Here is a 27,642-nt window from a genome sequence, read left to right as displayed (position 1 = left end):
ATGACTGTTAAGCCTAAGGTATGGGAAGAGGAGAGAAAATACGAGAAAGAAGTCAAGTCAGTAATGGTAGTAAGAGAGAAGATCACAGTTTGGAGAGGATTGTTTCATGGTGGTTGACTTAAATGTCTGGTTACTCCTTCCTTGATTTTTGATAGCATCTTCCTATAGCTATATCTCATGGTGAAATTATGGTCTGAATATACTTTCTTTCTTCTTACTGGTATTTGTTTTCTCAGTTTCTTAGTAGCCACAGAATTAAAACTTATTTTATTTCAGGGAATGCAGCTTCATCTCCAGGCTTTGTTGTCGCTATATAGGTTCTTTGCTTCTGCTCTGATTTCTGTATCTTTGCCTGTTAGGAAAAAGGTAAGGGATTAAGGAGAGAGAAATCATATTGAGACTGAAACATGTTATTTTTGTTAAAGTTAACTTACAGATTTCAACTAAAATGCTTACAGCCCACTGTTTTACTGTCTAGTATTGTGGTACTGCTTTGGGGAAGATTTTTTTAGGGATTGGCACTTCATGTTGATCCCATTTGGTGCATTTAATAGATTACTGATCAGAAAAATAAATGCATTTGTATGTAAAGGAATTCATAATATATATTCAATTAATGAGCAGTTTTAGACTTTACGTCACTCCAATTTATGGGTACCTACTCTGTTGTACTTTATATCCAAATTTATAGATCTGTTTTAAGAATTCAGAGAATCTATGGAAGATGGCTCCGCTTACCATGAAGTGAAGAAACCAGGGACTTTCTCCAGAACCTCGGAAGTTGATGTTGGGTCCAGCTAGTGTTTGTCCTCTAAAAATAGTAAGTATCTAAAGCCCAAACAAGTTGCATGGCTTTCTTTTGTTAAATCCAAATAATAACCATTCAGATCTTAGAGGAGATTATAGATATTTAAATACATGTCAGTTACCCAGGATTCTGTGTGAACCGTATTCCCATTTAATTGAAACACATTAACGGCTGCTTTTATATTTATGCTTTGTAGTCTGTTTTGTCCATTGATAGATTGTTTTATTATCTTTCTTTAGAAATTGAATTCTCTCTCAGTTATACCAGTGCTCCAGTAGCTACACTAAAGAATATGGAAAAAAAGAGGTGAGTCTTTCTGATTGTCTCAATAGAAGTGGATCATTTCCACTAGAACAGCCTCAAAGCTTTCCCCAACTTTTACAGAATATCCATTGCCTAGAGGTGTGTGACTGGACCATGTGCTTCTTTGCATTTTCTGTTTGAACTTGTATGGCCTTTGTTTTTGTTTTTTTGAGACAGGGTTTTACTCTGTCACCCAGGCAGTAACACAGTCATGGTTCACTGCTGCCTTGAACTCCTGGGCTTATGTAATCCTTCCACCTCAGCCTTCCAAGTACCTGGGACTATAGATATGCATCACCACGCCTGGCTAATTTTTCAAAAAAATTATATCAGGCCAGCCTCAGTGGCTTACACTGGTAATCCCAACACTTTGGGAAGCCAAGGCGGGCAGATCACTTGAGGTGTCAGGAGTTCAAGACCACGACCACCAGCCTGGCCAACATGGTGAAATCCTATCTCTACCAAAAAATACAGAAATTGAGCATGGTGGTGCACACCTGTACTTCCAGCTATTCAGGAGGCTGAGGCATGAGAATTGCTTGAACCTGGGAGGCAGAAGTTGGAGTGAGCCGAGATCCCGCCACTGTTCTCCAGCCTGGTTGACAGAGTGAGACTCTGTCTCAAAAAAAAAAAAAAAAAAAAAAAATTTTAAATATGTTGCCCAGGCTGGTCTCAAACTCCTGGCCTCAAGTGATCCTCCTGCTTCAGCCTCCCGCAGTGTTGCTATGATAGACATGAGCCACCATGCCTAGCCTATTTTTGTTACATATTTTATTTTCAGATGTTGATCGGTGGTTCTGTTACTGCAGCTGCCTTCTCAGATGGGCTCAGTGCTGAACAACTCTGCTGCTTCAGTATATTAACTGTGTCATAGATGAGTCAGTCTTGCTGAGGTCTTCTTATGGGTTGAGTCAAACATTACAAGAAGGTAAGAATTGAGGGAGGATGGAACAAGATAGTTTACAAATGGATTTCTTTTATAAAGGTGTGCCAAATTCTAGACAAGAGGAGCCTTCGTATGCTGTAATTATGTCTGTGGTAATCATATATTTACAGCATGAATGTTTCTGTTGTAATTTTAAGGTAGTAAGAAGGGAGAGGGATTATGTTAAGGAAACACTACTGGATGGCCACCAAAACTCACTGGGTGGCTCTACTTTGATGACTATCACAATTCAAGGAGTTTTCATCTTTGTATGTCCAGAAACTTGCTGTTAAGGCCCCCAGAGTCATCCCATTAATGGTAATGAAACTCAGAGGAGACTAATGTATAAGCCAGAATATCAGTTTATTATAAAATGAATTGTTTCTGGTAAGCAAAATGCTCATATCTGCCAACTAGAATATCCCCTCTCTGCTATCTGCATATATGGGAGCTAGATTTGTCAGTAGAAGGTTTCTTAATTATAGAGTTAAAGGAAACGGCAGTGAGAAGTCTTTCATCCAGGCCATAGTAAAGCCTGGGCGTTTCATTCCTCCAGTGGTGGGGGGCGGTGGGAAGATAGCATTTCTTTTGACCAAATTGAGTGTTTCTTTACTGGATAAGCAACTCCTGATTCTTCTGGTGGTTAAAGTTGCTTTTGGTTGGTTCCAGGCCAATTCTTCTTCTACTCTGAGTCTTTTAAATGGAATATGATACAGTTTATTAGATTTCCACTTACTAAATTTCAATGTTTCTTACATTATACCCAGCCTACCCTAATTGAAGTCTAGAGTGTTCTAAAACTTTCAATTCAGGTGTTTATACTTGCTTGGATGACTATGTGATATAAAGTTTATCTTATTCATTATATGTGAATTCTCTCCATTTGTTTTTTCACTATAAGCTTTTCCCTATATTACCAAGTTGTTGATTAACATCTCACTGTCACGTCCATCTATCTGTTCTCATCTACATTATGAGTGAGTTAGGATGTACAAGACTAATGGCTTTTTCACTTTGTCACTTAATTGTAACTTCGGTGATAATTTTGTTTTGTACACTTTTTTATTGTGGTACAACTAGATGCTTATATTCAGTGTTCCTGCTCTAGAATGTATTTGGTACAAGGTGAATAATTATGAACATGGAAAAGAATTTACCAACTTCCTGGATACTTCATGAGGGCAGAGTCCTTCTTACAAGTAAGATTTCACTTGCTGCTTCCACACTCCACCACTCTTTACTAAAATTTATTTAGATATCCATTGACAGTCTTTTTCTTGGCCGAGTGTGGTAGCTCACACCTGTAATCTCCGCAGTTTCAGTTTGGAGGCTGAAGCGGGTTGGGCAACATGGCAAAATCCCATGTCTACAAAGAATACAAAAATTTGCCAGGCATGGTGGCATACATCTGTTGTCCCAGCTACTCAGGAGGATGCCGTAGGAGGATCACTTGAGCTCAGGAGGTCGAGGGTGCAGTGACCTGTAGTTGTGCCACCGCACTGCAGCCTGGGTGACAGAGTGAGATCCTGTCTCAAAAACAACAACAAAAACATTTTTTAAGTACCTGACATCATTTGTAAATAGTATTTGTTCAATTTGAAACTCTTTATAAAGAAAGCTGAGTTGGACTTTTATCTTTACACTGTTGGATTTAAAGAAAGAATATGTTATATTATGCAAATAAAAGGGAAAAACCTGTAGTTTAGGAGGACAAACTGAAGATATAATTAAATGTATTCAGTTAATTGAATTAGTAATGTAAATTTCATAAAGTCACTACTTACATTTTTATAATCAACAAACATTTTTTGAACATCAAATAAATTCCAGCCAATGGACTCTTTGGTCTGGGTAACCCTGAGTTGTATTTTAAGCTGCAGCTTAGGTATCAGCACCATCAAGGAGCCTTCAGTTATTGCCCAGTGTAGGTTAGCTCCTTGTTCTATGTGCTTCCATAGCTGCCTGTGCTTACCTCTATCGTGACACTTTTAGCATCCATTTTTCTACTCGTTATGAGCTCCCAGCAGGCAGAAACCATGTCTAACTCTTCAAGTATAAATGTTCAGCTTAATTGACAAATGTTTGTGGAGTAATTCTTTGAATTTTTTTTTAATGAGACAAGGTCTCACTTTGTTTCCCAGGAGTGCACTGGCACAATCAGGGCTTACTGCAGCCTTGATGTCATGGCCTCAATTGATCCTCCCCCCTCAGTCTAGTAGCTAGGACTACAGGTGTGCACCACCACTCCTGGCTAGTCTTTTCTGTTGTTTTTTTGTGGGTTTTTTTTTTTTTTTTTTTTTGTATTTTTTTGTAAAAACGGGATTTTGCCATATTACCCAGGCTGGTCTCCAACTCCTGGGCTTAAGCATTCCTTCTGCCTTGGTCTCCCAAAGTGCCGAGATTACAGGCGTGAGCCACCACACCCAGCCCAAGTTTTAAGAATTTGTTGTGAAACCATTTAATTGGAAGCTGGGTTCAGACAATGGTAGTGAGGATAGCAATTTAGGTTGATGTTTACGTTTCCTACTTGGGAAGATGGATGGCTTTCACTGAGAAAAGGAATATAGGAGGAGCAGGCTGGGGAGGAAAGATGTTTCACTTAAGAGATGCCAGTAGGACATCAAAGCAGTCATATCCAGTACCCAGTAAAATAATGAATCTAAAACTCAGGAATGAGATTTGGGTTGGAGATACAGATTTAGGACCCCTCATGTTAAAAGTGGTGGTTTTAGCTATGATATGGATGAGAATGTCCAGAGAATTCATGTCATGAAAGGAAGGTCTTAAGAGTCCTGGTGCATGTCACTATGTAAGACTTAGGTGACAAAAGGAAAATGAGAAGTCTCAGATTCTCACTCTGGTGGAAATACAAGCAACCTAGACATTTGAGCCTCTAAAGAAGTAGCTGCTCAGAGTTGGGACTTGGTCTGTGGCCTCTAATGACATTCTAGCCCTATTATGTAACATTGTATACATTTTACTGACTGTTCAAATTACTGCATGTACTGTACCCAAGGTAATACATTTTAAAAAATGGTTAACTTTTAACCTTCTTTCCAATTGATGAAGCTTTATGGTATTTGAGAGCTGTATTGATAAAAATAGTATTGCATGTAAATACTAATCATATTACCTTTTTCTGAGGGAGTCTGGCATCTAACCTAAGACTTTCATTATATTGATGCCAAAAAATTAGTCTAAGAGCGAAGCAACTGTAGCCCACAATAAACTCATTATTTAGAGCATAATTTTGTGACTGAAGCTTTCCATGTAAGGATTTACTATTCAGTTGTGTTACAGGAGGGGTTTTATTCCTGTGAAGCATTTCTATATAAGAGCCTTTCTCTCTGGGATGGCCTCTGTTGTCAGTCACAGTTCCTTCCGCTTGTGAGCTGGATTATTTGTTGTAGCTTCTCTGGTATGTATCATGAAAATTTGGAGTCATTTAATTCAGTGTACTATAATTGAATTGATTTTGAGAAATCTTTTTTTTTTTTAATTCCTGGAGGTGAAACCGCTTCTTTCTGATGGTCTAGCACAGCTCTTTACATCAACCATTTATTTCGAGGGTAACAAAAACTTGCCTTGCTTAGATTTAACAGGATGTGTTATTCTATTGCTACTGGTGCACAATTCCAAACTGACATTACAGCAGTGGTTTTATAACAGAATTTTCTTGCAACCTGGGCTTTGAGGCGCTGCATCACTCAACTCAAAGTTAATGCATAGAATGTTCCTTTTTTAAGGTTGTGTTGCATAGTTTTCCTGACCTGTTTCCGCTTGTAGCAAATGACGTAGTGAATGAACAAGTGGCAAATGCATATTAATAAAAACAAACCAAGAAATACTTATTTTGATTGTTGTGGTTTATGTTTTCGTAGATACATTTATTCATTTCAGAAATATTTTTTGAGCACCTACCCTTTTTGACACTGGGAATACAGTAGTAACCAAAGCAAACAAAACTCTCCATGGCGTTCATGTTCTGTATTTATTATAATGGTTGTTTTCTGCTAATAAAATTGTTCCAACCTTATATATGTTAGTATTTCGGGGTGATTACCAAGAAGATCAATATGGCTTCCAGAAGTTCTACCTGAATGAGTTTGAGAACCACTTTCTTAGAGTGGTTACTCCTATTCTGAAAGAGGGACAACTAAGTAATTTTTTTGTAACTTTTTTTTTAAGCTTTCAGAGACGTCAATTTGAATTTTTTTTGCGATTCTCTCTCAGTCTTCTAATTGGGTTATTCTTTGTTTTGTGTGTGTTTTTTTTTTTTCCCCTTATTCTTCCATGCTAAAGAGCTGTTTAAACATTAGGCTGGACCATAGAAAATTGCCATTTTTTGGTAGGTCAAAGATGGTTAAGGATTGGCAATTTGAGGTTCAACCTAATATGCATATACACTTTGATACACGTGTATATTTGAGAGTGAAAGGGGTGGGGAGAGGAGGGAAGGAAGGAAAGAGCAGACAGTAGGCTAAGTGTAGAACTCAGGGGAATACACAGTATTTAATTCTCAGGCCAAGAAGGAGGACCGTCAGAAGAAACCTTAAAAAGAAATTGCCAGGTGCATAAAAAGAACCAAAATAATAGTTCCAAGGCAATAAATGGAATATAGGATGTCAAAAATGAATGAAGGAATAATGTTGCCAAGTATCCTAGGAAAGTCCAGAAAGATAAGGACAAAAATTTTCTTTAAGAATTGACAGTACAAAGGTTTTGGCTTCCTTTGTGAGTAGTTCCAGTGGAGTGTGGAGGTAGAGGTCAGATTGGGTGGGTGGGGGAGTAAGTGAAAAGTCAAGTGAAGACAGTAAGTATAGAATGTGTTTTAAAATGTTTGACCAAAAAAAAGTGTAGAAAAAGAACTATAGGGGCACTGTGAACCAGGGGAAGTTGGTTTTTTGTTTGTTTTTTGCCTCTAAAATGAGAGAAATGTGATTTTGTTTATACATAGAGTCACAGGAGCCAGTGGAGAAGAGGGAGAAGTTGAAAATGGAGAAAAGATTGGGGATAAGTGATGGTACAGGGCTCCAGAAGAAATAATGAAGGGTATTGGGTTAAAACTAGGTCATGAGATTCACTTGAATGGGTGATTAGGAATTTGGAGGCACCGTTTATCATCTATGACTGGGGAGAGGCTGCATGGATAGGTGGATATATATTTGTAAAGTTAGAAGAAAGGGTAAGACATTGAAGTACTTTGTGCCTAAGAATTTTAAATTACTCAAAATGAGAATCATGTTTTACAGAATACCTAAGTAGGACACTCCAGGAGGGTGTTAACTGCTTAGGACAGCCAGCAAGAACAAGCTGGTTAAAGACAAGTTAAAAGGATTATTGAGTGTCATTAAGGGCCCAGCAGAAGTTGGCCATCATCAATGTGGAATGGCGCGAATCTTTGCAGTTGTGTGTTTTTCTTCCACTTACGTACTGGAGAAGAGAAAACAATTTATGAGACTGAATCAGTTTGGGTTTTGCTGGTTGAATGGAGTACAAAAGAGTTGTGATCAGCTGTGTGGTCTAGTCCAGATAGGAAAATAAGGCCAGGAGAAGGCTGATAACCCTGAAAAAGGACGTTAAAAATTAAGGTATCGACTGGGTGTGGTGGCTCATGCCTGTAAATCGCAGCACTTTGGAAGACTGAGATGGGTAGATCACTTGAGGTCAGGAGTTTGAGACCAGCCTGGCCAACATAGTGAAACCTCATCTTTCCTAAAAATACAAAAATTAGCTGGGTGTGGTGATGTGTGCCTATAATTCCAGCTTCTTAGGAGGCTGAGGGAGGAGAATCACTTGAACCTGGGAGGTGGAGGTTGCAGTGACCCGAGGTCGCATCACTGCAAAAAAGGAATTAAGGCATTAAGTATCTCTGATGTTGAGAAACGAGTAACTGTAGTTGGAGTTGAGTCTGCGACAAAGCTGGAATAGGAAGTTACAACAACAACATAATATATTTTGTTGTGGTTCAGTTCAGGTTATGACAGAATCTAGTGTGTATCTGTGGTACTGGGTAACTAAGGTGGAGCGAAGGTGAAGGTTATTTGATTCCAAGTCAAGAAACTGTGAAACTGAAATGTTGGGATCATTGCATGGACACTGGTGTAACTGAGATGTTGATGGCAGGACATGATGCAGAGTTCTAAGCTCCTCAGTGAATCTGGATGAGCTTCCAAGTGATAGCAGAGATATGAGAAGATAAAAAAAAATAGAGGGTAAGGTAGCTGGATAGTATGTTCCTATGCTGTATTTTGGTTATACGCATTAATTTATCTTAACTTTGGAGTTTAAAATAAGAATCCTAAATTTTTGTTAAATGTGTTGCTTTACCTTCATAGTAAAAGACTAAATTTCAAGAAACTGCATAATCAGATTGTTTTGACTCTTTCTACCTAAAGATTTTTGCCTTCTCTTACACTTTTTTTTTTTTTTTTTGTAAGACTGAGTCTCGCTGTGTTGCTCAGGCTGGAGTGAAGTGGTGCAATGTTGGCTTACCGCAGCCTCCACCTCCCAGCTTCAAATGATTCTCCTGCCTCAGCCTCCCAAGTAGCTGGGATTACAGGCATGTGCCACCACACCCAGCTACGTTTTTTTTTTTTTTTTTTTGCTTTGTTTTGTTTTGTTTTTTGTATTTTTAGTAGAGATGGGGCTTTGCTATTTTTGCCAGACTGGTCTCAAGCTCCTGACTTCAGGTGATCTGCTCACCTCGGCCTCCCAAAGTGCTGGAATTACCAGTGTGAGCCACCGTGCCTGGCTGCTTCTCCTAAATTCTATTATCAGTCACATAATTTTTCAGTATTTGAAAAACTATATTATAGAAAATTACAAATACAATCAAAAGTAGAGAAAATACTGCAGTGTTCCCCTTCTATGCCCATTACCCATCTTCAACAGTTAGCAACTTTTGGTTAACCTTTTTTCATCTATAATACCTTTCAGTTTTCCTTTCCATTATTTTAAAGCAAAACTCAGCTCCCATTTCAGCTGTAAAATACGGTACCATTATGACACCTAAAAAATTAGTAGTTTTTTGTTTTGTTTTGTTTTGTTTTAAGACAGTCTCACTCTTGCCCAGGCTAGAGTGCAGTGGGTTGATGAAAGTTCACTGCAACTTCCGTCTCCTGGGTTCACATAATTCTCCTCTTTCAGCCTTCGAGTAGCTGGGACTACAGGCATGTGCCACCACACCCAGCTAATTTTTGTGTTTTTAGTAGAGAGAAGGTTTCACGATGTTGGCCGGGGCTGGTCTTGAACTTGTGACCTCAAATTATGCACCTGCCTTGGCCTCCCAAAGTGCTGGGATTACAGGCATGAGCCACCGTGCCCAGCCAATAGTTCTTAGTATCTTTAAATATCTAACCAATGTTCAAATTCCTCTTAGCTTCAGTTGTAAATAGCTAGTGGTTAGCTTGGTTAACAGATGAGCCCAGACTCATTTTTCTGTATGTTCTTATCCCTTATAGTGGTTTCCTACTTTGGTAGAATAGAGAATAGAAGCTACTTAGACCTGGAAAATTGTTTTTAATTCTTCATATTCATTATTAAATTGTTTCCAGATACACCTGATCACTTTTAGAAGGAAATGGAGCGTTAGTGGATAGTAAACATGTTGTAAAGTTATGCTTCTCAAAATACGGTCCTTGGATCATCAGCATAACCTGGAAACTTGTTAGAGATGCAAATCTTAGGTCTCATCCTAGACCTACTGAATTAAACTCTGGAGTTGGGGCTCTGTAATTAAACACTACCATAATTCTGGTGCATGCTGAAGTTTGAGAACCACTATTTCAAAGAAACTCCATTTAAATGTTTAATCTCTTTTACCTAAATTACATCAAGAACTGTACCTTTGAAATTACCTCTCTCTGCTTTTGTGTGAGACAGGGTCTTTCTGTCTCCCAGGAGTCCAGTGACACAGTCTTAACTCACTGCAGCCTCGACCACCCAGGCTCAAGTGATCCACCTCAGCCCCCGAGTAGCTGTGACCAAGAGCATGCACCAATATAACATGCCAGGCTAATTTTTATTTGTTGTAGAGACAAGGTCTCACTGTGTTGTCTGGTTTGGTCTTGAACTCCTAGGCTCAAACTATCCTCCTGCATTGGCCTCCCAAAGTATTGGGATCACAGGCATGAGCAACCACATCCAGCCTGAAATTCTTCTCTTTTACTTGTGGTTCTCCCTAAACTGCATTCCCCTCTTTGAGCTGCTGTGCCTGGATCCATGTTTATTCATTCTCTATTCCCGCGATGAGCAAAAGATTGAACAAAACAGTATGTTTGCATCTACAATATTTGGCCAACTTGCAGTGTAAGTCTCCAGTACCCTTGAAATAGTTGCCTTACAGTTTCTGTATTACCTTTCCTTTTATTAGTGTCATAAGGGAGACAATTTAAAAAGGAATTCTGCTTTCTAAAATTCTTAAATAAATGGACATACATGTGGATAATTTTGCTTGTCATAACAGTATTTGGTATTATATAGTATAGCTCAAGTTTTGAATAACTGAGTAAATACAGGTGTAATGCCATATTTTTATCATATGACCATATGCCATATCACTGTCAAAAAGGGAGTAAATTGTAGTTACATATCATAAGAAGAGAAGGATAGAAAACTTCTCAGCAGTGGTTCTTGAAGGAAGGGGGCGTTTCTGGTGTCATGGTGACCGGGAAGAGGTTGTGACTGTCATTTAGTATGTGGGAGGTGGGGATGCTCAGTGTGCTTCAGGGGCTGTGTGACTAGTAAGAGCCAGTCCTGAACAGTGAATTGTTTGATCCAAAATGTCAATAGTGTAATGTGGAAAAACACTTCAAAATAGGCTGTTTGGAGCAATCGTCATTGTTTCAAATTGTTTGACACAGTTGCCAAGTGCTACTAAAAATCATAGTTAAGATACGGTTATGCCTGTAATTCCAGCACATTGGGAGACTGAGACCAGCAGATCACTTGAGGTCTGGAGTTTCATATGAGCCTGGCCAACATGGTGAAACCTTGTCTCTAATAAAAATACAACAAGTAGTTGGATGTGGTGGCACACGCCTGTAATCCCAGCTACTCAGGAGCCTGAGGCATGAAAATTGGTTGACCCCAGAGAAAGAGGTTGCAATGATTCGAGATCGCACCTGTGTACTCCAGCCTGGGCGACAGAGCAAGACTCCATCTCGGAAAAAGCAAGACTCCATCTCGGAAAAAACAAACAAACAAAAAACACTTAGTTTTGGCCGAGCGCGGTGGCTCAAGCCTGTAATCCCAGCACTTTGGGAGGCCGAGACGGGTGGATCACGAGGTCAGGAGATCGAGACCATCCTGGCTCACACGGTGAAACCCCGTCTCTACTAAAAAATACAAAAATTAGCCGGGCGCGGTGGCGGTGCCTGTAGTCCCAGCTACTCGGGAGGCTGAGGCAGGAGAATGGCGTGAACCCGGGAGGCAGAGCTTGCAGTGAGCTGAGATCCGGCCACTGCACTCCAGCCTGGGCGACAGAGCGAGACTCCGCCTCAAAAAAAAAAAAAACCACTTAGTTTTGCAAATAGGCAACTGGCTATGTGTAGATGCTTGCATGTTTGAATGGTCTCCTGATCCTTCCTTGATTGTCCTGACACTGAACTATCGTGGTGGTGGGGAGTAGTAGAGTTGTCATCATCTTTGAAATTCTAAGATTATACATGTTCTTTTCCTTGTGCATAACCATTGTTGACTGTTTAGATAAGAGAGTAAAGCTGTGAATTCACATTTGTAAATCTTTTCTTAATCCATTTAACATTGGTATGATCTTGGCTAACTGCCAACTCCAACTCCTGGGTTCAAGGGATTCTTCTGCCTCAGCCTCCCCAGTAGCTGGGATTACAGGCTTGCACCACCATACCTGGCTAATTTTTGTATTTTTAGTACAGGTGGGGTTTCACCATGTTGGCCAGGCTGGTCTTAAACTCCCAACCTCAGGTGATCTGCCTGGCTTAGCGTCCCAAAGTGCTGGGATTACAGGCATGACTCACTGTGCCACACCAAATTCAAGTGAAAATATGTTTAACAGCATTTTATAAAGCTCAGGAATTCAGGCAAAACTGAGTTTTGATTTGTGTAGCGTAGGTTTCCGTGCATCTGTGTTGCAGTGTTACAGTATAGGAAACGATTCCTAAAGTCATTTTAATGTTTATTCCTTTAAACCACATTTGATTTGGTTGGAATAAATTAGTTGTCATTGTTTTCTAGTTTACTGTATCATTTTGTCCATTTTCACATTTCATCCTGATTTTTTTTTTTTGAACAGGGTCTTGCTATATTGCCCAGGCTGGAGTGCAGTGTCATGATCTTGGCTCACTGCAAACTCCACCTCCTGGGTTCAAGGTATTCTCCTGCCTCAGCCTCCCGAGTAGCTGGGATTACAGGGACCCACCATCACGCCTGGCTAATTTTTTTATTTTTAGTAGAGACGGGGTTTCACCATGTTGGCTACGCTGGTCTTTAACTTGACCTCAAGTGATCTGCCCTCCTCAGCCACCCAGAGTGCTGGGATTACAGGCGTAAGCCACTGCACCTGGCCTGAATTTTTTTTTTTTTTTTAAACAGTCTTGCTCTGTCATTTAGGTTAGCATGTGGTGGTGGAGTCTCACTCACTGCAACCTTTGCCTCTGGGCACCTCAGCCACTTGAGTAGCTGGAACTAGAAGCATGTGCCACCACCCCAGCTAAATTTTGTATTTTTTGCAAAGAGCTTTTGCCATGTTGCCCAGGCTGGTCTCAAATTCCTTGATTTAAGAGCTCTGCCTGCCTTGGCCTCCCTAAGTGCTGGAATTACAGGTGTGACCCACTGTGTTTGGCCATGAATTTTTCACGTCACTTTTATGTGAACCTTTTTCTCCCCTTAACTGTTAATGAAATACCTATATTTCTAGTGGTTTTTATATCTCTCACTTGAGAATTTTCATAACTGCTTGGAGCTTAATACTTTATCTGTTATTTACTAGTAGAGTCTGCTTGTTGAGAATGTTCTATGAATTCGTCTTAATGGTTCCCTGGAAGGCTAAGTGTAGGTTTATGATTAATCACTGATTTTTTAAAAAGTAAATTATACATTGGAGCACTGATAGTTTTAAAACCTTCACCACCTTTTTCCTTTATATTACTCACCTTTAGCTTGGAAATTGTGAACACTTTTGCTACTCTGTATCTGAATGTTATGGTTTCTTATTGCAGAGAGACAACCGGGTGGATCCGTGAACTCTGTGTCTAAACTGCTCCACTATGTAGGATGGCTGTCCACTACTGCAGTGCACGTGGAGAGCAACAGAACTTTCTTGCTGCACTTTATTTTGGATTTCTGTGAGAAGGTAATACACGTTACATTTTCCCCATTGGGATTTTTGTGAAGGCTATTCACTTTATTCGCATATTATTTAAATTTTATGCACAAATATTAAGGTACGCTGTGATCTAATTAGCATCGTTAAAATAACCTCATATTTTGAAGTTCATGATTATTTTCTTGCCAGAACAATTGACTTTCATAAACCACGTGGAAAAACAAATGCTTTTTTTATTTTTTTTTTAAAGGTCCAGGCACCGCAACGTTACCCTGTGTTAACACTGGTCCTAGACAGAAATCTATTGTTTGCCTTATTTTTTGTTCCTTTCATTCCTAATTCCTGGCAGAAACTAAAAATGTCTTGTTGTTTCTTCAGATCTCCATGTCTACCTTTCAACTGCCTGCCTTCTCTTGGTACCTCGTACCCTTTTATTGTGTTACAGTATATAACCTGGACAGAACTATAGGTTGATGCAAAAGTAGCTGTGGTTTTTGTTATTGTTTTCAATGGCAAAAACTGCAATTAACTTTTGCAGCAACTTAATATCCATGAAGTATCCATAATAGTCTCACTTTTCCCAGCTTCCTCTACTAATACCTAGTTGTCTTGTGTTACGCATTTGCTTAGAAACATGCTCATTTGTTTTCTAGGTTGACGGCTAACTCATATGATAGAGAAGTATTATGGGACTTAAGGAGAAAGAAATCCTTCCTTTACCCTGTCCCCCTAACTGTAAGACCTTTCGCTAGAGGAAATGAAAGATTTAAGTAATGGTCTTTTAGAAATTATCCTCTGTAGTATGACTGATACTTGGTAAAGTCTATGTTAAGCAAGCCTACAGTTACCTATTTAGGAGTCAGGCATGTCCAAAGCTAACGTTACATTATTATCTTATACTGATGATTCTTTGGGTGAACTTGGTTGGGAAGTTCTGGGGAATAGTCTATATGCTGATGTTATCTTTCCTTCTCAAAAGTGTGTGACATATATATAAATTATAACCTTCCATTAGTGGTGTTGTCTCTTCCTGGGATCTTACATTCTGCACTCTTCAGCCTGGATGCCAACATCCTGAACCAGAGGTGTTTTATTATGCACAGGTACAAAGCCTTTTTACTATTTTATGAAATGGTATATTATAATTTTCTCTTCATCTTCCAGCTGTAATACAAAAAATATTCCTACTTGTCTTTGGCCAGGGCCTCGGGAAATCGGACTTGCTATTGGACATGAGATTCCAATATGGGGCCATGATAACTGTGTTGTTTTTAAATCCTCCACTGGTGTGGCTACGGAATAAAAAAAAAATCGTAGTTAAGGGCGTGTTGTGCAGTGGTGCTATTGCACTCAGCATTGTTCATTCTAATTGCTGTGTCTTCAGGAAAAATTAGTCATTGGTCTCCTCTAATTCTGTAACTTGTGGACTGAAATTACTTTTGTCAGTCCATAAATGTAAACTTCTTTTTTTTTTTTTTTTTTTGAGACAATGTTTTGCTCTTGTCAACCTGGAGTGCAACAGCACCTTCTCGGCTCACTACACCCTCTGCCTCCCGGGTTAAAGCGATTCTCCTGCCTCAATCTCTGGAGTAGCTGGGATTAAAGGTGCCTGCCACCACGCGCAGCTAATTTTTTGTGTTTTTTCATCGAGACGGGGTTTCACCATTTTGGCCAGGCTGGTCTCAAACTCCTGACCTCAGGTGATCCACCCACCTCAGCCTCCCAAATTGCTGGGATTACAGGCATGAGTCATGATGCCTGGCTAAGTGCAGACCTTGTTGGCGTAACTTGTAGGACTATGTCGAGTTTAAAATGTTTAAAAACTAATTAGTTGTTAATAGTTCTCAGACAAGAAAAACATTTCTAGATTTCCCTTTTGTGCTTTCTGCTGCATCATTTTCTTTCCATTAAGAAAATACGTTTTGGCCAGGCGCGGTGGCTCAAGTCTTTAATCCCAGCACTTTGGGAGGCCAAGACGGGCGGATCACGAAGTCAGGAGATCGAGACCATCCTGGCTAACCCAGTGAAACCCCGTCTCTACTAAAAATATACAAAAAAAAAAAAAACTAGCTGGGCGAGGTGGCGGGCGCCTGTAGTCCCAGCTACTCGGGAGGCTGAGGCAGGAGAATGGCGTAAACCCGGGAGGCGGAGCTTGCAGTGAGCTGAGATCCGGCCACTGCACTCCAGCCTGGGCGACAAAGCGAGACTCCGTCTCAAAAAAAAAAAAAAAAAAAAAAGAAAATATGTTTTATATCAGTGACTGTTTTTGAGCCTCTATTAATTTTTTTTTCATTTTACTTTTAAGTTTTGGGATAAATATGCAGAAGGTGCACGTTTGTTACATGGTTATGCATGTGGCATGGGGTGGTTTGCTGCACCTATCAACCCGTCATCTACGTTTTAAGCCCCATATGCATTAGGTATTTGTCCTAATGCCCTCCCTCCCCTTTCCCCTCACCCCCAACAGGCCAGGCTGTTCAACATGTTGGCCAGGCTGTTCTGTAACTCCTGACCTCAGATAATCCACCCACCTTGGCCTCCCATACTGCTGGGATTACAGGCATGAGCCACAGTGCCCAGCCTGGCTTCTTTCACTTAGCATAATGTTTTCAGTGTTCATCTGTCTCTCAGCATGTATCAGTACTTTTACTCCTAAATACTATTCCCTTATATAGGTAAGACATTTTATTCATTTACCAGTTGATAGAAATTTTGGTTTTCTTGTAAAAGGTTTTGTGTGGACATAGTTTTCATTTCTCTTGGGTGTATGTACTTAAGAGTGGGAATGCTAAATCATATGGTAACTCTGTTTAACCACTGGAAGAACTTCCAGACTTTTCCAAAGTAGCAGCACCATTTCGTATTCCCATCAGCAGTATGTAATGGTTCCATTCTCTCCGCCTCTTTCCTAACACTTGTTATCTGATTTTTTTGTTATTATTATTATTTTTTTTTGGTGCTGGCCATCCTGGAGATGTGAAGTGGTATTTCATTGTGGTATTGATTTGCATTTCCATGGTAGCTGTTGATTTTTAGCATCTTTTCATGTACTTATGGATCATTTATATATTTTCTTTGGAGAAATGCCTATTCAGACTCTTTGCTCATTTTTAAGATTTTATAAATTTCTTTAGTGTGTATCTACACTAAATATACTATATATGTTGATATATGTTTCTCTCTCTCTCTCCATATATATATATATTTTGAGATGATCGTTCTGTAGCTCAGGCTGGAGGGCAGTAGCACAATCACAGCTTACTGCAGCCACGAATTCCAGAGCTCAATTGATTCTCCCACCGAAGCCTCCTGAACAGCTGGGACTAAAAGCACATGCCACCACTCCTGGCTCATTTTTTTGTAGAAAGGGTTTCACCATGTTGCCCAGGCTGGTCTGGAAATCCTGGACTCAAACAGTCTTATCTGAGTTGGCCTCCCAGAGTGCTGGGATTACAGGTGTAAGCAACCACGCCTGGCCCTTTGCATATTTTTAAATGAGTTTGTGATTTTATTATTCAGTTGTAATAGTTTTTATATTCTAGATACAAATCCTTTATCAAGTAATTTGCAATTTTTTTCCAATTTTATGGATTATCAATTTTTTGTTAGTGTCTCTTGATTTACAAAGGTTTTTAATTTTGATGAAATGAAATTTCACCTTTTTTTTTCGTACTGCTTATGCTTTGGTAGAGCTTAAGAAATCACTGCCTAACTCAAGGTTACAAAGATTTATTCCTCTGAGAATTTTACAGTTTTAAATTTACTTTTGGGTTTTTTAAATCAATTTTATCTCTTGCATATGTTGTGGTTTAGGTGTACAACTTCATTTGTGTGTGTGAGTACACAAATGTACCCACACCATTTGTTGAAAAAGCTACTCCTTCCCATTAAAATGTTTTGACCCTTGTCTAACATCAATGGGCTGTAAATGTATGGACTGAGTTCTATTTTATGGATCTATATGTCTATTTTCTTGCCAGTAAATGCTGTCGTGATTAGTGTAGCTTTGTAGCAAGCTTTGAAATCAGAAAATGTGAGTTCTCAAACATTCTTCTTTTTCAAGATTGTTTTGTCTATTCTTGGTTCTTTGAAATTCCATGTGAATTTTAGAAATAGCTTATCAATTTCCATAAAGAATCCAGCCTGGGTGCAGTGGCTCATGCCTGTAATCCTATTATTTTGGGAGGCCGAGGTGGGTGAATCAACTGAGGTCAAGTGTTCGGGACCAGCCTGGGAAACATGGTGAAACTCCGTCTCTACTAAAAATAAAAAAATTAGCCCGGTGTGGTGGCACACGCTTGTAATCCCAGATTCTCAAGAGGCTGAGGAAGGAGAATCGCTTGAACCCAGGTGGTGGAGGTTGCAGTGAGTCAAGATCGCACCACTGCACTCCAGCCTGGGCGACAGAGCGAGACTCCATGCACGGCTAATTTTTGTATTTTTAGTAGAGATGGGGTTTTCCTATGTTGTCCAGGCTGGTCTCGAACTCCTGACCTCAAGAGATCCACCTGCCTTGGCCTCCCAGAGGGCTGGGATTACAGGTGTGAGCCTCTGCGCCCTGCCCAAATTTCAATATGGGAAAATCTTTCTTTCTTTATGGTGTCTGTTTCTGGTGACATGCTTAGGAAACATTTTTCATCCTGAGACTCTATAGCTCTCCTTCTGTTGTCTTCTGGTCCTCTATGATTTAGGTTTGTAAACACACAGGGTAAAGGGCCCCACGTACAAGCTGTGGACTCCTGTCCCAGGTGGGCAAACAGACTGCACACACAGGCAGCAATTTACCAGGCGGCTTCTTGGGTGGGGCAAAGTGGAGCTGCCAAAAATTCCTTCTGCCCCATGAGAGTTCACTTGATCGGTGGGTGTTGTGCCTCTCAAAATTAGAAGAAACCCACAGAAGTTTCCTTTAAGCAGAACATAAATCTGTCCCATAAATAGCTGGGAGGTATCATCCTGTCCCCCTGAGGTCAGGAGGGTGAGTCTGTGACCCAGGGAGGAAAGCAGCTCCCCTTCTTTAGGACACCAGCAGCACGACGGAGGAGTTGGCTGTCCTGGGAATTCATGCCTTCATTCAGCAAAGGGAAAGCAGCTAGACCAGGGAAGGGGCCTGGCAGTGTGGCGGGGGTACAGTGGTGAAGAGGGTGGGGCCGGAGAGAGGCCTCACTGAGAGGAGAGAGGATCCTCAGTGGGAACTAGGGTGTTTGTGGAAGGAAGAGTCAGAGCATGGAGCAGGAGTGGGAGCGGGGAGGCCAGCTCAGGCCGCCTCCACGTTTGTGTGAACGCCCTTCCTGCGGGCTGTGGAGCTGGCCTCAGTACACTGCAGGGGACTCAGAGCTGCAGTGGAAGGGTGGCTCTGCCTGAGGAAGCTGCTCATGCTCACCACTCCATCATCTGCTGCGGAGGGGGTGACAGTAACCTCAGTGCATGGCAGAGGTGTTTTGGGACGCTGTCCTACTGCACAGTTCGGCAGGCTGTTACCTGACTTATTTCTTTAATGCATCCCTCGCACTTCCTGTGTGTCCAGTGCCTTATAATATTAACTGATAATTAACCTCAGAGCCCCACGTGAAGTCGGCACTGTCCGCACCCTGTGTGCAAAGGGAGGACGGGGAGGCACTGGCAAGTGGGTGAGGGCAGACTGGGCAGCTTGCCTCAGGCCTCGCTGACCTTAGCAGGCTTTGCATTTGATGGCCTGTGTTCCTTCCCAAGGATACTCAGTTTGCCAGGTTTTTGGTTCATCCTAGTCTCATTCAGATTATAAAGACTGAGACTGGACTTCTGTTGATAGAGTTTCCCAATTTGGGCATAGGAAGGAGGTGAGGAACCACAAGCCCCTGCTGGACAGTAGCCCTGTAGACCCAGCCAACACTGGCTCTGTCCTCACTGCCTGGTCCTCTCTGTGAAACTTCATCCTGGCCACAGTCCTTCAGAGTCCTCCTTTATGAAGGGGCCATGCTTTGGGGGAGGGAGTGCCTCTCCCAGGACCCAGAGTTGGTGAGTGGCCACTTTGGAATTTGAGTCCAGGCCCTTCTTACCCTCTCTGCTTCCTGCCAGGCCCAGCTGCCTGCCCCAGCACACACCTTCCCTGGGCACCCCGGTCTTCGCTGCCGGGATGCGCCTGTTTTAGGCCTGGTTTGTTCCTATGGCTGCCACGCTGATTCTCCATTCTGCACGTCATGTCTCATCAAAATGCACGGCGGTTCCACTCCTTGTGCTAAGGAGAGCCAGTAGTTTTGTGTGGCAGTGATGCTTGCCTGCTGCCCGCAAAGGTGAACAGCCGTTTTCTCTACTCACAGGGTGTTGAGAGTATAGTGGGACTGGTCCACAAGAACCAGTGATCTCTCCAGGAGGTGCCACAGACATGGGTGAGGTGGCTACAGGGTTTCTATGCAGCAGACAGCAGGGGTGCCTGGGTGGGAGCAGGGTGGGAGGGCCTCGCAGTCCTGATGGGATGGTCAGGCTATGTGCGAGGCAGCAGGTCACCGTCCCCAGGGTCCTGGCGACAGTGTGCGGGCAGGCATAGGAGCAGCCTTGGTGGGGTCCAGGACAGGCTGCCTGCCCTCCTGGTGAGAAGTGAGGATCAAGGACCTCGAGGCAGGCAGGGATATGGCCCAGGTTGCTTCCCATGCTCACTGGCAGTCCTGTGACTTGGGGTGCTGGTAAGAGTGCAGGGGTAGGAATGGGAACTGGAGACAGAGGCCCAGTGGGAGGAATTGCCACAGATTCAGTGGCAGTTGTGGCAGAGATGTGAACTTGGGGAATTGGAGGTGGCAGAAAGTAAAGGGGGTTCACAGATTTCTGGTATAGGCACTTGGTGCTGGGTGATGAAAATACCAACAGCTTTTCTTAGTGTGTCCCTGCAGGCTGCTCATAAAGGGTCAGGAGTGCCTTTGAGACGTACCATGTTCTGGGGACAGTTCTGGACAGTAAGGTCCCTGGAGAGGCTTCGCTTTAAATCAGATACCAGTTGAACCCTGACTAGCTGCACAGACATACCCATGGCAGCCAGCTAGAGCATGGCCCTAGGCAGAGCATGGGAGCCCAGGTCACGGCAAGGGGTTGTGTGCTCTGAGCAGGTGACAGTCTTTGTGTCCAGAGATCTGGTTGGTGGCAAGCAGGGAGTGACCCCCCAGCCCCCCTTCCTCAGCTGGTGTGAGCACTACCCAGGCATCCTGGGGTTCCTTGGTGGCTGCCTCATAGGCCCCTATTGTTTTCGAGCCTGTTGCTTATGTTGGACGGGACTATGGCAGGACAGCTATTGAGCTTACACCAGTCTGCTCGCTGCCCGCCCGTGGCTGGGCAGGCCCTCATTTTCCAGGCTTGCTTGGGTGGAGGCAAAGCTCACCATGACAGGTTGGTTCTCTGTTCTTTGTCTGAAGCTATACTCCTTGCTCCATGTTTGGAGCTGTCTCCTCGTACAATCGTTTTCCTTCATTTCATGACAGTGAATCAAAGGAATTTGTCTTCACAAGACCGAGGCTGAGGAGTGGCCAGTTGGGTCTGGCTGTTCAGGAAGGCATTCTGGGGTTGGCAGCAGAGCCCAGCTCAGGGAGATCAGAAGGGGGCTTTGGGAGCAGTTGGTGCTGTTCTGAAAGTGGGCCCCTGCAGCAGGCATGTTAGGTCTGAAGAAGGAAGCGGAGGGGAGTGGACCTCAGCAGGAATGTGAAATGAGTGCCCTGGTGGAGTCAGTGTCCGGGCAAGGGATGCCTCTGAAAAGCGCTGGGCTGGCTGGAGAGGAGAGGGCAGCATCCACGGGGAAGTGTGGGGGTTTCGCTGCAGGGCATCTGGGTGCTTTTTTTTCACTGTGTCTGTTTTGTGGCACACGATCTTCAGAGTAGAAACAAGAGCAAAGACATTTTCAAAAATATGATTCACAGAATTGAAAATGGCGCAGGGTGTCTGTTTACCAGCCACCAAACCTGCAAGGGCCTCCTTGGGTGGATGCTGCATAGAGGACGTGGGAGTGACATGGCACAGTGCTGCTGTTCAGAGCCCCAGCCTTGCAGGATGATCACCTATTGCTTCTCAGCCCCACTCCAACCCGCTGAAGTTCAGCCGGGACTGGACACCGACATAAGCTGGGTTTTCCTGGCGTTGGCCTGTCAAGACATGCCTGTTTCCAGCCTCCAGTTTGTTCCATGCTCCTCAGGCTCTGAGTTGCTGGTAGTTAGTGCCCAGTGTCCACGTCATCTATGACGTTACCCAGGACAGGACAGGGCTCGTCCACCAGCACATCCCCTGGTGTCTGGTGCCAGCTTGTCTTCAGCGTACGTTTCTTCAACCCGGTCATTCCACCACCCCAAAGCTATTGCACTAAGTCGTGTTTCTGGATCTTGTCTCTGTGACTGTGCCAGGCGTCTCTGCTGCACCAAGACTGTCTGTCTGGGGCCTGCTAGTGTGCGGACACTCTCAAAAATAGCCAGTAGCAGCTTGAAAAGACTGCTTTTGTATCAGGCCTGGCTTTGCCTCCCGTGATCGCTGCTGTAGGTCATAGAACCAATCTGTGTAACTAGATGTCACCCTCAGACTCCTCTACACTCCTCTCCCTCTCTGACTCCTGGCCACACGTGCCCCATAGCCTCCCCACTCCTCACACAGCCAACCTTTATATTGTCCGGCTTTGCTGCTGTTTCTGCTGCTCTCCCCTGGGTCTTGCTATTGGTCCCAGTGGTTTGGGAGGCCAAGTTGGGAGGATCACTGAAGGCCAGGAGTTCAAGACCAGCCTGGAAAACAAAACAAGACCCTGTCTCTACCAAAATAATAATAATAATAAAAAGTATAAACTAAAAAACTTAGCCAGGCGTGGTGGTGCATGCCTGTAGTCCCAACTATTTGGGAGGCTGAAGTGGGAGGATACTTGAGCCCAGGAGTTCACAGCTGCAGTGAGCTGTTTGTGCCATTGTGCTGTACCTGTGACAGAGGGAGACCTTGTCTCAAAAAAATGAGAGAAAAGGAAGGTGGGAAGAAAGACAGGTATGCTTTTGAGGGGGAGGGGCACAGGTGAGGCATCCTTCAGAAAACAGGCCTGTGCAGCCACTTCTATCAGAAGTGCTCAGTGACTCCTGGGGCCTAGCAGCTCCCTTCTCAGCCTCTGGGTATGGAGAGCCTGCCCCTTGCCAGCCCCAGACCATATGCACAGGTTCCTTCCAGCCCACCCTGCCTGGCTTCGCCACGACTCTGACCCTGTACCTGTGAGCTGGTTCTCATCCTCCTGTGAACTGATAACTCTCATCTTTGTGGCCCTAGTGACCTTTCCCCTTATTTTTGTTTCACCCATGGATGCCTGGTGAGCAGGAACCTCTTGCTGCCTCGTTGCCTCAGTTGAGGCTTCAGAAAGCACCCAGGGAGGTAGGAGCTGCAAGCGTGCTTTTTGAATTGAGCAAGGATAGGACAGTGTCGCTTTGTTTTTTTTTCACATGAAGACAGATGTGTGCGCGTCTCAGCATTGAGTCTCCTTTCTGTGATGTCTTTAGGAATCACAGCCGTGTTGCTGCAGCCCGGTGTGCACAGTCCTCCTGTTTCCTGGGTTTGGCTGGTTGCTGTTTGGAGTGATCAGAATTATTTCTAGCGCCAGCTGGACTGGGCCTATTCAGTTCACTCAGAGACAAGGCCCCCGAGCCCTGGCACACTTGCTTGTTTCTTTATCAGTAAGCCCAGTGTTGCTGACAGTTGGTGCCCACAGTGTGCATGTCATCTGTGGTGTTACCCAGGAGAGGACAGGGCTTGTCCACCAGTAAATCCACTGGTGTCTGGTGCCGCCTTGCCTTCAGCTCACCAAGTACGTTTCTTCAACCTGGTCATCCCACCACCTCAAAGCTGTTGCACGGAGACCAGGCAGGGAAGAGACCTCTCCTCCTGGGAAGGCAGGCCATGAGCAGACCAGGGCAGCCAGTCCCTGGGAGCCACAGGCCAGGCCTTCCTAACAGATGCACGCCTGTTCCTGTCTTGTCCTGTGTGAATGTCAGGGGCAATGTGGGCTGCATTCAAGCTGGCTCCAGCTTAACTGACGCACATGGCTCTTCGTCTCTGCGGAGCAGAAGTGTGATGAAAAACCTTTCATAGGATTCCATCTCTTAGTACAGAATTGCTGGCAAATGTTATTAAAGATAACGTTTCACATTTCTGTGGTCTTTCTCCTCTTGTCCCCAGCTAGAAGGTGTTGAAGTTGGGGCTTCTCTCTGATCCCACATAAGGGACCTGCATTGTCCCACACAGGGTCAAACCCTTGCTTTGGGAGGGACTGAGTGATGACTTCATGTGGCCCCTTTATTTTACAGAGGAGAAATCTGGGTCCTACCATGGTGGCAGAGTTGGTGGGGACCCAGGCCACTCAAGAGAGCAGAAACTGGGAACTAGAGGCCAGCTGCCGCCCTAGTCTAATGCATACCTCCTTCATCATGAATGGGTTGTGAGCCATTCTTAGGGGCTAGCCCCCCAAGAATGCCCCCCCACTCCATGGCGACCACCTTTCCAGTCCCTTCTGTCTCATCGTCCTGCTCACTTTCTCCCTGGCTCAGCGGCCTGTCATTGCTCTTTGTTGAGTGCCCCTTTCTTCATGCCTCTTTTGGACCTCAGCCAGGCTGGTGTGCTGAGGACAGCACCTTGTTACCAGGTGCAACTGCTCTGCAGGACCTGTTGGCCAGGGCCCCACAGCATTGGACTCGCTGGTGTAACCAAACCTCTCTCCTCCTCTTGTGTTTCAGCGAGAATGCCATGAGGAAAGCTGGCATGGTGCACAGTAAATCCAGCAACGATACGGAGAGCCATGTTCCTGAAGGCCAAGCCCCGGGTAAGACCTTGGCGGGTGGAGCCCCTCTGCCAGAGAGGCTTGGAAGGGAGAGTGTCACAGACTCTGGAACTCCTCTGTGGGGGTCCTAGGGAGTGTGGGTGGGGTGGTTGCTCGTTGATTGATCACAGGAAGTCGGGGTGGGGTCGTTGCACATTGATCGATCACCGGGAGTCGGAGTGGGGTGGTTGCTCATTGATCACAGGCACAGCTGGCTTTGCCTGCAGCACTCTGGGTGCTCCTGTCTGTCCATGGTACAGGGAGGACGCTCGGGATGCAGGCCCAGCCTCTGGCCCCAGACCTCACAGCCAGCACTTTCTGTCTGTGGTGAGCCCCTGTGAATCCTACAGAGAGCTCACTTAGACCCCCAGCTGCTCCTGTGGAAGGGATCAGTGTCGTGAGCAAGAATCTTGTTTGTTCTCAGCCCCTCCGAGGGGTCCTTACCGAAGCCCCACAGTGCCCTGAGGCATGAGCCAGAAGCATCCTTGTCCTCTTTTGCTAAGTTCCCTAGAAGAATTCATCCTGGGTAGAGTAGAGGATAAGGGTTTCTACCACATAGGCTCTCTCCCTGGGCCAGCACCACACTGAGGGCCTGATGTGACCACCTCCCTTCATCTGTGTGTGCTCCCTGGAACAGAACCGTTTTACCAGAAATGAATGAAACATACAAGCAGTTGTGTGCCCGTGTGTGTGCAAGATAGAACTGCAAGAGCACAGGGGCTGAGGTGGGTGGAGTGGGCTCTGTCTGTGCATGCGTGTGATAAGCTTTTTTTAAAGAGTGTTATGTAATTCACACTTCAAGGTTTACATGTCGGTGGTCTTTAGGATATTCACATGGTTCTGCAGCTGTCATCAAAATCTAATTTTGGAATATTCATTAATAAATAAATAAATAGAGGTGCAGCTTCACTGTGTTGCCCAGGCTGTTCTCAAACTGCTGGCCTCATGGCAGTCCTTTTTCCTAGGCATCCCAAAGTGCTGGGGTCACAGGTGTGAGCCACACAGCCTAAGTATGCAGCTTTTTTTTTTTTTTTTTTTTTTTTTGTGACAGTGTCCCTGTAACCCAGGCTGGAGTGCAGTGGCATGATCCCAGGCCTGGGTCTACCACCATGTACCCCCACACCGGGCTAATTTATTATTTTTTTTTTTTTGTAGATACAGAGTCCCACTATGTTACCAGGTTTGATCTATCCTCTTGCCTCCCAAAGTACTGAGATTACAAATGTGAGCCACCATGACCAGTCAGCATATATATGTGTATATATATTTTTTTTTTTTGAGACTTAAGTCTTGCTCTCTTTCCCAGGCTGGAGTGCAGTGGCGCCATCTTGGCTCACTGCAGCTTCTGCCTCCAAAGTTCAAGCATTTCTTCTGCCTCAGCCTCCTGGTTAGCCGAGATTACAGACACATACCACCATGCTTGGCTAAATTTTATATTTTTAGTAGAGATGGGGTTTTACCATGTTGGGCAGACTAGTTTCAAACTCCTGACCTCAGGTGATCTGACTGCCTTGGCCTCCCAAAGTGCTGGGATTACAGGTGAGAGCCACTGCATCTGGCCCAGTCTGCATGTTTTAAAGGAACTTTATAGCTGTTAGCAGTCACACACTCCCCTTTCCTTCAACTCTCAGCCACCACTTACACTTTTCACTGCCATGGATTTTCCTATTCTGAATCTTCCATGTAAATACAATTGTACAGTACATGTTTTTATTTTACAGCTGGCTTATTTCACTTAACATAATATTTTCAAGGTTCAAGGTCCGTGAAGCATGTTTGGTATGTACTTTACTCCTTTTTATTGTCAAAGATTCCATGTATGGATGTGTATATCACATTTATTGTAGCCATTCATTAGTTGGTGGCTATATGGATTGTCTCTACTTTTTGCTTATTATGAGTAAGCAGAATAATAGTTGACGTGTAAGTGTTTGTGGGGGCTGTGTTTTCACTTCTTTTGGGTATATACCTGGGGTAGTGTTGCCGGGTCATTGAGGAATTGCTACATGTTTCCCAAAGCAACTGCACTATTTTAAATTCTCACCAGCTTAAATGAGGTTCCAGTTTCCCTTCATCCTCTCCAGTACTTGTTACCGTTTACCTGTAGCCATTAAATCGGTGTCTCATTGCTTTGGTTTGTATTTGACTAGTGACTAATGATGTTGAGCATCTTTTCATGTGCTTTTTGGCCATTTGTATTTTTTCTTGGAAGTGTGTCTATTCAGATCCTTTGTCCATTTTTAAATTGGGTTGTTACTCTTTTCATTGTTGGGTTGTAATAGTTCTTTACGGATTTGGATATAAGTCTCTTATTAGATATATAATTTGCAATTATTTGAGGGAACTTTTGTTTAAATTGAGACAGAGTTGCTCTGTTTCTCAGGCTAGAGTTCAGTGGTGTGATCTCAGTTTACTGCAACCTCTGTCTCCCAGGTTCAAGTGATTCTCCTGCCTCAGCCTCCTGAGTGGGTGGGATTACAGGCCTGCAGCACCACCACACCTGGCTAATTTTTGTATTTTTAGCAGAGATGGGGTTTTGGCCTCAAAGAACCCACCGTCTTCAACCTCCCCAAGTGCTGGGATTACAGGTGTGAGCCACTGTGCCTGGCCTATTTTGGGGTATTTTTTAATTTAAAAATTTAACGATTTTTGGCCAGGCACAGTGGTTGACTCCTGTAATCCCGGAACTTCAGGAGACCAAGACTGGTGGATTGCTTGAGCCTATGAGTTCAAGACCAACCTGGGCAACACAGGGAGACCTTCACTCTTGACTTTTTTTTTTTTTTTGAGACGGAGTCTTGCTCTGTTGCCCAGGCTGGAGGGCAGTGGTGAGACCTCAGTTCACTGCACCCTCTGCCTCCTGGGTTCAAGTGATTGTCCTGCCTCAGCCTCCCAAGTATCTGAGATTACAGGTGCCCGCCACCATGCCAGTCTAATTTTTGTATTTTTAGTAGAGAACTCCTGACCTCAATTGATCCACCTGCCTTGACCTCCCAAAGTGCCGGGATTACAGGCTTGAACCACTGTGCCTGGCCAACACTGACTCTGGTTTTTTGTCTGTGTTTTAAAAAAATAACATTTTAAATTGTTTTTGTTAGTTGGTATTTTCTTACAATTAAATGAACTTTTATAAGTACTTATTAAACTACCTCAGATTTTTAAAAGGCAGACGTACTCATTCAGCATTGTTAATTACTTCATAACAACTACCCCACAACTTAGGGGCTTAAAGCAGTGAGTTACTATTTTTGCTGCATCTGTGGGTCAGGAGTTGGGGCAGCTGGGATTACATGGCTGGGCCGTTCTCCCGGTCTCTCTTGTGACTTCCCATGTGGCTGTTTTCCCTCCAGCCAGGCGGGAGGGCCATAGAGCCTTCACTCAGGTGGCTGCATGTCAACTTTCCTGACACGGCCTCCGTGTGGTATCTTCAGCAGCATAGCCGGACTCCCTACAACATGGCAGCTGGCTTCCAAGAGGAGGAAGAAATGGCAGCGGCCAGTCCTCACAGCTCCTAG

At 43.8% G+C, this 27,642-nt stretch overlaps 1 pseudogene; it reads left to right on the top strand.

The window, feature by feature from the left end:
* Positions 1–27,642, top strand: LOC103247506 (centromere protein I-like; annotated as a pseudogene).

This window comes from Chlorocebus sabaeus, chromosome 16 (genome assembly GCF_047675955.1).
Source record: "Chlorocebus sabaeus isolate Y175 chromosome 16, mChlSab1.0.hap1, whole genome shotgun sequence".
NCBI classification, from domain to species: domain Eukaryota; kingdom Metazoa; phylum Chordata; class Mammalia; order Primates; family Cercopithecidae; genus Chlorocebus; species Chlorocebus sabaeus.
Note: the sequence above shows the minus strand (reverse complement) of the source record. Positions and strands in the feature narration are given on the sequence as shown.